The sequence below is a fragment of the Erythrolamprus reginae genome, chromosome 1 (assembly GCF_031021105.1).
Source record: "Erythrolamprus reginae isolate rEryReg1 chromosome 1, rEryReg1.hap1, whole genome shotgun sequence".
Taxonomy (NCBI): domain Eukaryota; kingdom Metazoa; phylum Chordata; class Lepidosauria; order Squamata; family Dipsadidae; genus Erythrolamprus; species Erythrolamprus reginae.
In genome coordinates, this window is record NC_091950.1 from 237,839,403 (window position 1) to 237,852,951 (window position 13,549).

A 13,549-nucleotide genomic window follows, 5' to 3' on the forward strand; every position below is an offset into this window, starting at 1 on the left:
CTTCTGATGAGCCCAATGCCACCAGTATTATAGGACTAGTAAAATTATGGCATAGCTAAAAGTGCCTTGAAAAATAAGGGCATTGTCTTGTAAGGTTTGCTTTTTCATTCATTCTTCTATAGATTTCATTATTTCTTCAATGTTTGTATCATTTATAGGATCATCTTATGCGCGCACCCTTTGTTTCTTCTGGAAAATATCAGTAAGCTGTAGATTTAATATTCAATAGCCCACACACCACATATTTTGCAAATATGGCAAACATGCAAATAATTCAGTTTCAAGGTTTATTCTTATTTTGCTTTTAACAAACATTTTAGTATGAAGGCATTGTTTGTTAGAGTTTTTAGTTAGGCATGGCACAGACAAAAGGAAAAAAAACCAGATTTATCCAGCATTTAAATGGCAGATTAACAAAAGAGCCTCGTATTAACCCTATGTAGAAGACTGTATTATTTCTTAGAAGATATTTTGCAAGCAAGGTACTACAGTTATTTGCATTGAAGTAAAAACGTATTTTTGATCAAGAAAATTACATTTTTTTTCTGACTTTGTATCACAAATGTCACAAAAACCCTATTTCCCAAGAAAATATATCCAACATATTTGGCTAACTTTGTCATTTTAAAAGCAAAGCAGACATGCGCTGCATATAGAGACAATGTGTTTTGCTCAAATCAAATGTGTAAACTGAACAATGTTAATTCCTAAAAGGGGGGGAGCAGTATTGTTTGGGAGAAGAAATACAATTAGCTGAATTGAAGAATACTGTATATTGCCTGATATTAACTGAAAATAATGCATCAGTTGCCTGCTCAGTATGTTTTCGTGAAAAAAGAGGCGAGTCTAGTACCAGAAGAATTGCTACAGCAGAACATCAATGTAGAACACAAGTCTTCAAGCTTGGCAACTTTAGGACTTGTCGACTTCAACTCCCAGAATTCTGGGAGTTGAAGTCCACAAGTCTTAAAGTTGCCAAGTTTGAGGACCCCTGGTGTAGGAGGAGGACATTAAACACAGGTTTCTCAAAATAATGCTAAGTTGCCAAGTCCCCTCTTTGGGGGCAGATCTTTCATCTCAATGGTCAAAGCATGGTGAAAGTGGTTGTGGAGGGCAGGGGCATGGGAGAGTTTGTACTCTTTAACTGTCTGTAAATTGTGTCATTAATATAAAAATCTATACCATTCAGAACGGTAAACAGTGGTAAATGGTAACAAAACTGATTTTAAATGTGTGTCCAAAAGAAAGTAAGCAAATAGTATTATTATCTACCTTGGTTGGTTGTATGCAAGCAACCTTCTCCAAGCCTAGACTTCTAAGCAAGAAAAATAATAATTATTACATTTGAGTTGGAAATCAGACAGTTACAATGTCATTGGATCTTAGTCCAAGAGTCCTCCCTTTACTTCATTCTTGGTGATAGCATAGTGAGGCAAAAAATTTAGATCCGAGAGGAGCATCACTAGTAATGAATACCAAAATAAAGATATTGGGAACAGTCAGAAAAGATGGCTATGATCGAATATGGGAAAATGTCTCAAACATTTTTTTCTGAGATCATCAGATTTAGTCAAAGTTTCAGTTGCTTTCTGTGCTTATTTTTCTAACTCTCTTCTTGCTTCATTATTATCCTCTTTTTTGCTCCTTTCTAAAACTTAAATACCACAATGGGAAATTGGCAGAGTGAAAAGGCAAATCATAATGATGCTTTAACAAACTATAGACTAATCTTTAGGAATAAATAGTATCTTTCAGTTGGTGTCATTTCCAAGAACAGACAAAAGAATACTAATACATTTTTTTGCAAGAATTTTTTGGGGGCGGGGGAAAACCTATAAGGTTGGTGCATATTCCTTGTAAACCTCAATATTTTAGGATTGGGAGAAATGATCTGTCAGAAATGATGGAGATTTACTGCCACCCGGTGCAGATAATACCCCATTAAAAAGAGCCAGTGATCAACTCAGTAGGAAGAAACTACCTATCTCAGTACAGCCATTTAGAGTAGGAGATCAATTCAAGAACTTGCTGTGCATCCTTTTGTCTTTATGTGCAAATAGCCCAAGGCACATTTGCTAAAGAACATCCATTATCTGAGAAAAGTGGGCCCTGCCCTTGCAACAAAAAAGAAAAGGAAGGGGGGGGGGGGAACCTATTGCCTAATAGATGATAGAGGCAGAAGAAGGATGGTCGAATCCCCAACCTCCTATTTTAAGAGTTTCTCTAGTATCTAATGCTCAAACAACTTCAACTCAGAATCCATAAGCTTGTTCCTATGTAGCATAAGCTGCAAGAAAATGAGAATTTAATTAATGCACATATGGTTTACCTAACTACATCCAGGCCCTATGAGAACATTATGAACTCAGTCTGAAACCCATCTGTTGTATTTATGCATTTAAATGCAAGTAAGCCCTCTCAACCCAGAGAGGTATAGTTAGCAGGAATAATCTTGCTGCCATTTTCCTGTTTGAAGTGTTTAATCTTGGCTTCATGCTTTGCTATCACACCCCAAAGCAAGGGTGTTTTGGGCACAGATGTGAACCAGTGAAGAAAGTAGTTTTCACCACCCAAAATATATTTATTGGGATTAGAGGGCCATTAGGTCTCTGTAATGGTTTACTTTTTGGAATATAATTCTAAAGGCAATTTTTTTGTTCCAATGTTTATTTTAGAAGTCTGTATAGATTGTACCAGACTGGAGTGGGAGGCTCACAGAGATATAAACTTTACAAGGTGGTCAACATTTTCCATTTTTCTTTGCCGCCACCAATAGAGGTTCCCCCCTTTAATGCTAGCAGCAACTTGAGGCCTCTTTCTTGGCATTCCCAGAGCAATCGTGTGACTATACAACATTTTATGACTGTGTCACATAAAATTTGAGAAGTGGGATAGAAAAGTCTTCTTCCCTTCAAAGTGCTCAGTGATGCTGAAAGCATGTCTGAAGTATTAAAGGATTAAAACAAGCTAGAAAAGACCTCTTGGACACCTTGTAAAGTTTATAATAGTGGCTTCTGACTTGCCTTGCATTTTTAAAAAATATTTTTTTTTAAGAGAAGGATGAAGGATTTATTTCCCAAATTTGCACGCAGAGAGATCTAGGCTACAATTCTTTTTAAAACCCCACCGCCCTGTATCACATATTGTAGTGGAGATTTCATGCAATCTCTTTTCATGCATGGCTCCAGTTGGGCAAGGAGATCCATGCAATGAAGGTTGCCTCACTTGTTTTGATTTTGTTGCCTTGTTGAATTGCGATCATCCATGTTGGATGGCTAACAGTCTATGAATCACAGCAAACTGAAATAGAAATGACAGCCCAGTGGCACAGAGAACTAGAGGGAAATAGGAACTGTCAAGCAGGGATGGAGAAGAAAAGAGGCACATGTGCTCCATGAATAATTGGGGGAGACTAAATATACATTCTTAGTAAGCATATCAAAAATATCAGATGGTATTGATATAAGTATAACCAAGCATTTTATATATTTAATTGAAATCTAAATTCATATTAACCTGGATGATACTGTGCTTATGTGGTAGCTAAAAGGAATCTTCCAGGTCACCAATGTAATGAATGGTTCAAAAAGAGAAATTAATGGTTGAAAGTATCATATTTTCAGAACACTATGGTTTTTGAATAGGTAAATATTGCTTATAAGGCAACAAAGCTATGTATCTATTTGAAACCGATTATCATTTTTTAAAATCTTTCTACAGATTACATATCATAAAACCAATTTGTATTTGGTATTCTAGAGTGAGCATAAACAATGGTTATTATTTATCTGAGATTTGTGTTGGACATATTTACAAGTAAGTCAAGGCTGGTACATTTCAGCTTCTTTTCATGTGCGTACACCTTTGTTATATTTGAAATTATTTTTAAAAGTTTGGAAGATGGTACATATGCATAATTATGCAAAACCATCATCTCATAATACAGAAAAACCTTCCTGTAATTGTTTTTAACAGCAGTTGGAAACTAGTTTACAGAATATCAAGCCTTGGACCCATGCTGAGTGTTCTTTCAATCTTGCAAGTAGGGTATCAGTTTAATTTACAATGTAGTTGAAAAATGAATGTAAAATTTTGTTTTTCAGTTGAGCCCAGCATTTGCTAGCAAAACAGATGACATATGGTACAACATTCATCACCAATATCTGTTAATTGCATTTTATGTATTTAAAAAGTGTGCATATGCAGTTGAAAATGTAACAAGAGTAAGCCTGAAATTGTTAAAGCCACAATACCATGTGCAGAGTATCTGCAACCATCTTACCCAGAGGGCACTGGAATTAATAGGTACTTTAGACATGTCCAAATACTCCAGAGATGCTCAACTATTAGTAGGCAATGCAATATTGAGCTGTAGAGAAATACCACTAGGATAGATAAAAGGTTTCATGCAATGAGTAGATTTGCAAGGAATTGGCTAATTGTGGAGAATGTTTGTCGTATTAAAAAAAAATCCAACCAGTTAGACATATTCTACATCTTGGGATGCTTAGAAGCAGGAAAAAGAAATGTCCTGATTTTGGGGGCAAAAAAAAAAGTTATTCTCCTAAACATGGATGATCCTTTCTTCGGTACTGTGACTCTTATTCATTGGGGGGATGTATTTTCCACAACACACTTTTACATTCTGTCTGTGGCCAACTTAATTATTCTCCTGGGTCTGAGTTAAAACAGTCTGAGGGCTAATTCAAATGTCATTAGCTCTGATCTGAAGAGGGATGACTATCACTTTGTGTGAGGGCAACTCTGTGCAGGAGTTGTAATCTATGCTTAGTTTGATTATGGACAATCTCCATTTAGAAAAAGCCTTTCAGCCTCTAGTTTGCATAGAGACTCTATGCACGGGAATCTGCCATGTGACTGGAATTGTTTTTGTCAGTCCCCAAGGGAGAGGTTGTAATTTTGACATTAGTAACCCTCAAATCTTTATTCACAGTAACATGTCTATTCACCCTTAATTCTTCTAGTTATACTGGCTTTAGGAAAAGTCTACCAAGCGGAAATGTTTTATGTGCTAGCATTGGCAAGTTGACTTTACCAACAGACCAAAGGATGCCAGTACTGCCAGTATCTTTACTTGATGGGAGTAGTGACAGATGCAAGTGCTTTGTGAACACTCCAAAGAAACCCTCAAACTCTTGAAGGACAATGCTTAAAACATCCTTTGCCTTGAAGAGGAATTGCAACTGAGAGACAGTATTTAGAAGCTAACAATATATACGCAGAAGAATGAGGCCTTAGAATTTCAAAAGGAGAGGCAGAACAGATAGGAATGAGGCAAAGAAATATAAACCAAGACTCTAAAACCCATAGTAGAAAAGCTTCATGTCATCTACCAAACCAACCGAAATGAGAAAATAAACAAATATAAAGAATCAGTCAAATCCCTTAATTGCCCTCCCCTCCCCTTCCCTATTTTGCACTCCATGGTGTGCTGCTGTCTGTTCGTCAGAATGTCATCACATAATGCACTAGTGACTGTAGATCTTCCGTCACTTCCTGCTTTCTTCTGTCATCATGGTCTTCTGGAGAGAGAGAGAGAGAGAGAGAGAAAGAAAGAAAGTGATAGTGTAAACATTATCCAGAACATTTTTTCACCGCAGAGGGAAAAGTCAAGGCATCTCGATTGTATTCTCCTTACGTCTGGGCTTTTTGTAGGCGATGACAATGCATGCTGAGTCTGAGGGAGGGGTCAAATGTGTCATATATCATGAATCCCTGCATGGATGCAAGAGATCTGAGCCAACCCACCTTGAATGCCTTCTTAATTCCAACTCATTTCCCTTGACTCTTAGTAGCTCAGATTTTGTAGAGGGTTTAAGCTTACAATAAATCTTTATAATTTGAACTGCCTAAATCTCCTGATTTCCCTAAGGCTTGACATTTTCTGAGGTTTCCATTTTTAGGGAACATGTGCAGAAAATGCTATAGGTTATTATTATTAATATTATTATTATTATTGTTGTTGTTGTCAATACAACACAGCAAACGAGATCACTATGCTGGATTTCATATTTCATCACCAGTCGGGCGGTTCCCAAGCACCTAGGACTGCTTGATGTAGTGGCGAATTATGTACATCATGCAGTCCTAGGTGCTTAGGAAGCGCATGACTGGTTGTTGTTGTTGTTGTTGTTGTTGTTGTTATTATTATTATTATTATTATTAGCTTCTATTATTAACTTCAGTGGATTCTGTGCATTCTGCTTCAACAACATTCCTTAATTTGGAAAATTTTAAAACTTGGGAAATGGAGCATGTGTCAAGGTGCTCTGTCATATGCTTTGTCATAGTTCTCCAATTTTTATGTGGGCATGTCTGTATGTATGTAATAAAAATATTCATAAAAAATAAAACCAAAGGCCAAATCTTTGAAACAGTATCAATGGAAAACATGCCCCACAGAGTCAGGTGAAGTACATATCAAAGCAAAGGTAGAGAAACATTTCAGATTCAGATCAACATTTCTAGTAATCAGGAGGAGACATTAACAAGAGTTATGTCTGTAAAATAATATGTTATATGCTTATATTACTTAGGTACATAAGATAATATAAATGTATTGTAAAAGATACATAATTGATTAATAACTATGGTCAATTATGTCAATTGAATATGGATTTATTCTTCAGAATGTAATTATTTAACCAATGAGCTTGGAATCATGTAGGAAGCCCTACTTCATCATTTGCTTTCATAAGGGTTGTTTATTTGCATTACAGAAAACCATGTTTTACACCTGGAACATATGTTACTTTCCTCAGAAAGGGAGCCAGATCAAATAGTTTATTTTTTAAATGAAAGAAAAAAGAAAAGAAAGAAAGAAAGAAATGGTGGAGGGAGGGAGGGAGGAAGGTGAGCTTTTCTGATGAATGCCAGCTAAGTAGGTGGAACAGTGGGACATCAGTTCAAAACAGTGAGTAATTAATTGCAATCAGGATTGCAATTAATTCATAAATATAGATATTTATGGATGTAGGTGTTCATGTTTAATAAGACAAGAATGGGTATGGTAGCAAAATGCTGGTAGTTAATTCATCTTTTAAAAAATTATTTGATATCTAAAGTTTAACCTACCAGGATTATTATGCAATATTGAACTGCGTTCTGAGGAATATTGTGGCTGAAGCCACAATCTTTCTGCACATAATCACACAGAAATTAAAATTTAATTCATACATCTAAAGTAATATTTAGCAGCTTTTATTAATCTAAGAAGAAAAAAAAGTCTGTGTACTGTGTCCTACAACTGATATTTTTATGGTAGAAAGTCTTTTAGTGTCTTTGCCCAGAGTATCAGGTACCTTATTCTTTTGATACATCTGAAAGTTTCTAGCAGTCAAAAGTTTAAGCGTGTAAGATTGGGAGGGAGCTAAGCAGGGAGAAATCTGCTAAACATCACATAATAATATATAAATGTTAATTAGAGGAGGGTTTTTAAATGGCTGATCCAATTAGTGTCTGCTTAAAGTTCCCTGAATGCAGAGAAAAGCTTTTTGATCAAGGCGATAACATCAGACTCTGTGAAAGGTCTCGAATGAAAGTAATTCTTTGTTCTGACACTTTCCCATCTTTTTGGGCTCCTCCTCCTCCCCCCAATCAGATCTGCTGTCATACCTGAAAGCAAGAAGTCCTTCATCTCCCTCTCTTCCCTCACCTCCCCTTTCTTTCCCATATCATTATCTTCTTTTTATATAACTGGTAAGCAATTACACTGCTTCATATCCTGCTATCTACTTTCTTCTCCCACTGCATTGGATGAATTTCGGTAATTATCCACATTACCTCTGTATTTCCCCCATGGTCTTGTTTTATGTAAATGTACCAAGAGTTGCATCCAGTTGCTTCTGCTATGCCAGCAATAGATGCCTATTGGGGGATGAGGGCATGGATGTATTTGTTCTTCGTTTAAGGTTGTAGAGCAAAGTCCCGCGTGATGTTGTGTGCATAAGGATAAAACCAGGGTTGAAATTCAACAGGTGCTGGAGAACTGGTAGCAGGAATTTTGAGTAGATCACAGAACCAGCAAATACTACCTCCGGCTGGCCCCTGGAGTGGGATGGGAATGGGGATTTTGCAGTATCCTTCCCCTGGAATGAGATGGGAATGGGGATTTTGCAGTATCCTTCCCCTGGAGTGAGATGGGAATGGGGATTTTGCAGTATCCTTCCCCTGGAGTGAGATGGGAATGGGGATTTTGCAGTATCCTTCCCCTGGAGTGGGATGGGAATGGGGATTTTGCAGTATCCTTCCCCTGGAGTGGGGTGGGAATGGGGATTTTGCAGTATCCCATAGAGTGGGGTGGGAATGGGGATTTTACAGTATCCTTCCCCTGGAGTGGGGTGGGAATGGGGATTTTACAGTATCCTTCCCCTGGAGTGGGAATGGGGATTTTGCCCTACCCTTCCCCTAGAGTGGGGATTTTACAGTATCCTTCCCCTGGAATGGGGGTGAGAATGGGGATTTTGCAATATACTTCCCCTGGCATGGGGAGGGAATAGGGATTTTACAGTATCTTTCCTCTGTAGTGGAGAGGGAATGGAGATTTTGCCGTATCCTTCCCCTGCTACACCCAACCAAGCCACATCCACAGAACCTGGGGGGGAGGGAATTGAATTTCACCCCTGGATAAAACTCTGCTATTACAACTTTTAAAAATGAATTGCTAAGAACTTTCTAACAGAAGAGTTTTTCACAGGCATCATGGGTATTGGGTGTCCACCCAACTAAAGCTACCCTGTCAGCAGAAGATGCTTATTCTGGGACATTTTGAGTTATCACCTTCTGCAGTCTTGTACAGCCCTTCAAACTGCATCATTAATGATTAATTGTTGATAAGAATTAATATTGATATTAATTTTATTTAAGAATTAAATTTAACATGAGTATTTAAAAGTAATTAATTATATAATGAAGCGATAACTTGGGATATGATTACATTATAGTTTGGTATAAATGATTACATTATATAGTTTGGTATAGTTTGGATTTGTGGAAATAAATTTAAAATCATATATTTGAAACATTAGAGGGGAAGACATAGTATATGAATAATGAATCTGTTTAAGTTTTGAAATTTGAAGAATATCTGCCTTTTCCTTTACTGCAAAAGATAATATATATATATATACAGTAATACCTCATGATACGAACTTAATTGGTGCAAGGAGGAGGTTCGTAAGACGAAAGGTTCGTAAGACGAAACATTGTTTCCCATAAGAAACAATGTAAAGTCAATTAATCCGTGCAACCAAAAAAAAACCCCGCAAAAAAATGGCTTTCGGCGACTGCTGGGAAGCCACGCGGCTGTTTTAAAAGGTGACAGCCGGCCTGGGGGGCTTCCCAGCACCCCCCGAACCCGGGTTCGGAGTTCGGGGGTGCTGGCAAGCCCCCCAGGCCGGCTGCGACCTTTTAAAACAGCCGCGCCGCTTCGCAGCTGTCTCCTGAAGCCGAACGCTAAAGCCGAACTTCCGCGTTCGGCTTCAGGAGACAGCTGGGAAGCGGCGCGAGTGTTTTAAAAGGTCGCAGCCAGCCTGGGGGGCTTCCCAGCAACCTCCCGAACCGAACCCGGGGTTCAGCAAAATTTTGCCTCTTCTTACGAACTTTGTTCGAGTTACGAACCGGCGTCTCCCGAAGCCGAACGCGGAAGTTCGGCTTTAGCGTTCGGCTTCAGGAGACAGCTGGGAAGCGGTGCGGGTGTTTTAAAAGGTCGCAGCTGGCCTGGGGGGCTTGCCAGCACCCCCCGAACCCGGGTTCGGGGTTCGGGGGGTGCTGGCAAGCCCCCCAGGCCAGCTGCGACCTTTTAAAACACCCGCGCCGCTTCGCAGCTGTCTCCCGAAGCCGAACACGGAAGTTCGGCTTTAGCGTTCGGCTTCAGGAGACAGCTGGGAAGTGGCGCGAGTGTTTTAAAAGGTCGCAGCCGGCCTGGGGGGCTTCCCAGCAACCTCCCGAACCGAACCCGGGGTTCAGCAAAATTTTGCCTCTTCTTACGAACTTTGTTCGAGTTACGAACCGGCGTTCGGGAGGCTTCGGGAGCCCCACCGCCCGGCTGTCACCTTTTAAAACAGCCACGCGGCTTCCCAGCAGTCTCCGAACGCCGGTTCGTAACTCGAAAAAAGTCCGTAAGAAGAGGCAAAATTTTTCTGAACCCTGGGTTCGTATCACGAGTTGTTCGTAAGACGAGGGGTTCGTATCTTGAGGTACCACTGTGTGTGTATATATATTCGACACAAAATGTAACCCTTCCCTGGTACAGAGCTGAAGGGATTGGATACTGTAGCCTAGAGGATAATTCTCTGCCTTACAAGGCAAAGGTTGCAGGTTCAAGTCCCAGTGGGTATGGCTAGCTGATGAGGCCAAAATAAGGCCGAAATAGATCTATCCTAGTCTCCCTTAATTTTCAAATTCAGCTTAAACATGTGACACATACAGATAGAATTGTCGGCTATCAATAAAATTAACTGCCTTGGAAATGGCCCTGGGTTGGGCCGAGAGGCAAAAAAGGAGCTGTGATGTTCCTTCAATATACCAGGGTGATTCGACACAAAATGTAACCCTTCCCTGGTACAGAGCTGAAGGGATTGGATACTGTAGCCTAGAGGATAATTCTCTGCCTTACAAGGCAAAGGTTGCAGGTTCAAGTCCCAGTGGGTATGGCTAGCTGATGAGGCCAAAATAAGGCGTCTATGCGACGTTTCGGTGAAATCACATTCACCATCATCAGGCTGAAGTTTTGAGCTTCGTGCTGTTGTAAATATGGAATGTTTGCAACTGTCATTTGTTCCTTATATATAGTTTTGGGGGTGGAGATTTGGTTTGAATGTAGCAAATAGATTGGGTGACCATGTTTTAGTGATTTGATTGGTTGGTGGAATCACAATTGCTTGAAGGATTGACATGGTGATGATTATGATATGTTTTTTTGTTTAAGGCTGGTTTCCAAATCTCTGGTAGGCGGGACGTGTCATCTCTTTTATTCATGCAGAGGGGGTGTTTTTCTATCTCTATTGCTTCCATAGTAATTCTTCTGTATAAATTTTCTGTTTTGGAAAGTAATTTAGTTTTTTCAAAGTCAATTTCGTGCCCTGTTTTTTTAATGTGCTGGACAAGGGAGGAAGTCTTTTCTTCTTTTTTAACTGCATTCTTATGTTCTGCAATGCGTGCGCTCACTCTTCAATTGGTTTGTCCAATGTATGTGGCTGCACATGTTTTGCAAGGGATTTCATAGATTCCTTGGTGTTCTAGTTGGATTTTATCTTTTGGGTTTTTTAGGATGTTTGATATTTTTTGGTTAGTGACAAATGAAGTTTTGATATTATGTTTGTGTAGGATTTTACTAATTTTGTCTGTGGTGCCCTTGATGTAAGGGAGGAGGGTGGTACTATTATCCTGTTCTTGGTCTTGATTTTTTGGGGGTGTCTCTTTTTTGATTAGGTTTGTAATAGTTTTCCTTTCGAATCCATTAGAAATTAATACATCTTTGAATTTGTTCAATTCAGTTTTTAAGTGCTCATGGTCAGCTAGGCGTTTGGTTCTGGTGATGAGAGTTTTGGCTACTGAGGTGATCTGTGCTGGGTGGTGGTGGGAGTGTGCATTTAAATAACGGTTGGTATGGGTTTTCTTTTGGTAGATGGTGTGTCCTAGGGTGCCATTGGGTTTTTTATAGATTAGTACATCCAGAAAGGGAAGTTGATCATTGGCTTCTGTTTCCATAGTGTTGTGATTCAGTCTGAGGCTCCTCAGGGAACGGCTGGAAATCTGCTGGCTCCATGCTCAGAGGGGGAGGAGGAGGAACAGGAGGAGGAGGAGGACCAGGCAGACAGGGAAGAGGAATGCCAGGACGAAGAGGAGGGAGAACAGCCTGAGACCCCCGGGGGGGAGCTCTCCACAGCCAGTAGCCTGGAATCCTTAGATGAGAACGCACAAGCCATCATCGATATGAGGCAGAGAAGGGCCTCCCAACGAAGGGGACAATTAGCCAGGTATTTCCATCCCTAATAGGCAACAGCTGGGTTTGGGTGTGGTTCTCCTCAGAAAGGTTGAAAAGGCAGGCCCGCCCTTCCTGTATTGTGGAGAGTTATCTTTTGGGAGTTCTGTGACCTTGCTTCGATCCTTGGCGTCTCTGATTCTGGTTTGTGGCCTCGAAGGCTGAAAACTTGGGGGAGGCGTGGTTTTATTATCTACAGTGGTGTGTGTGCCAGCAAGAAGCCTGTTGTATTGTCTGGCTGTCGTGACTCTTCTGTGAAGCCTCATAGCATTCCAGTTTGTAAGAACAGTTTTTGTTCTCTGTGTTTGTTTTCAAAGATATAAAGTGACTTTGCTTTTTACCAGCGTGTCTGGCTGCTTTTTTCAGTTGGTGTTGAAGTCTGGGGGCACCCAGACAGAACACATAGTAAATTGTATTTTGGGGTGTAGGCTATTGAGATGTGTGAGGAAATTGTCTAGTTTTTCTTTTCCATGTGGCCAGATTACAAAAGTGTCATCAACATATCTCAGCTAAAGTTTAGGTTTCTGTTTAGATTGCTCCAATGCATTATTTTCAAAATATTCCATGTCAATCCTTCAAGCAATTGTGATTCCACCAACCAATCAAATCACTAAAACATAGTTACCCAATCTATTTGCTACATTCAAACCAAATCTCCACCCCAAAACTATATATAAGGAACAAATGACAGTTGCAAACATTCCATATTTACAACAGCACGAAGCTCAAAACTTCAGCCTGATGATGGTGAATGTGATTTCACCGAAACGTCGCATAGACACTCAAAACATTACACGGGGCAAAACCCGAACTCAGAACAATCTACATATATATATATATATATATATATATATATATATATATATATATATATATATATATGTGTGTGTGTGTGTGTGTGTGTGTCTGTGTGTGTGTGTGTGTGTGTGTGTGAGATATAAAATTTTTACTGTGAATTGATATTTCACTATTGAAAATAAGTAATTTTGGAATCTTTAGGGACATTTAGTTATGAGAAAATAGGGGTTTAGAAAAATGAAGGATGTGTAAGGAAGTAAGGAAATGAATGAAGCGCAGTGATGTTGATTTATTAAGAAAGAGAGAATAATTAGCTGAGGAAGTAAACAATAGTATAAAAATTTAATTGGAGAAGGAAATAGTCTGTGAAAACTAGGTGATGAAATTAGATAAAGAGGTAGCATGAGATTAATAATAAATACTGAGAGTAATAGATATGAAATATTAAGTAGTATTAATGATAGTTGATATATGTTTACTAAGTTGTATTGATGTATATGATGAATGTTTTTTAGTGGGGAGAAAAAATAATTAGAATCACCCACTCAGGGAGGAATTTAGAGGGTGTAAGAGGAAGTAGGAAAGGAGAGAAACGAGAGAGAGTAGAAGGTGAGGTAGAGAAGGAAGGAGGAAAGAAGAAGAAGGAAAGAGATGTAGGGGAGATAGAGAAGGAAGGAGGAAAGAAGAAGTAGGTGACGTAAAGAAGGGAGGAAGAGGAAATGGTAGTCAGAAAGAGGAGAGATTGTG

The 13,549-nt window shown here is 39.3% G+C and overlaps 1 protein-coding gene across 3 annotated transcripts in view; it reads right to left on the reverse strand.

The window, feature by feature from the left end:
- Positions 1-273: 273 nt before the first annotated feature.
- MACROD2 (mono-ADP ribosylhydrolase 2) overlaps positions 274-13,549 on the reverse strand; it is a 1,339,842-nt gene continuing 1,326,566 nt past the window's right edge. For all 3 annotated transcript variants that reach the window (XM_070732607.1, XM_070732608.1, XM_070732606.1), the window contains one exon: positions 274-5,543. The gene's annotated coding sequence lies outside the window, so the exon portion shown is untranslated. The remainder of the gene's footprint in view (positions 5,544-13,549) is intronic.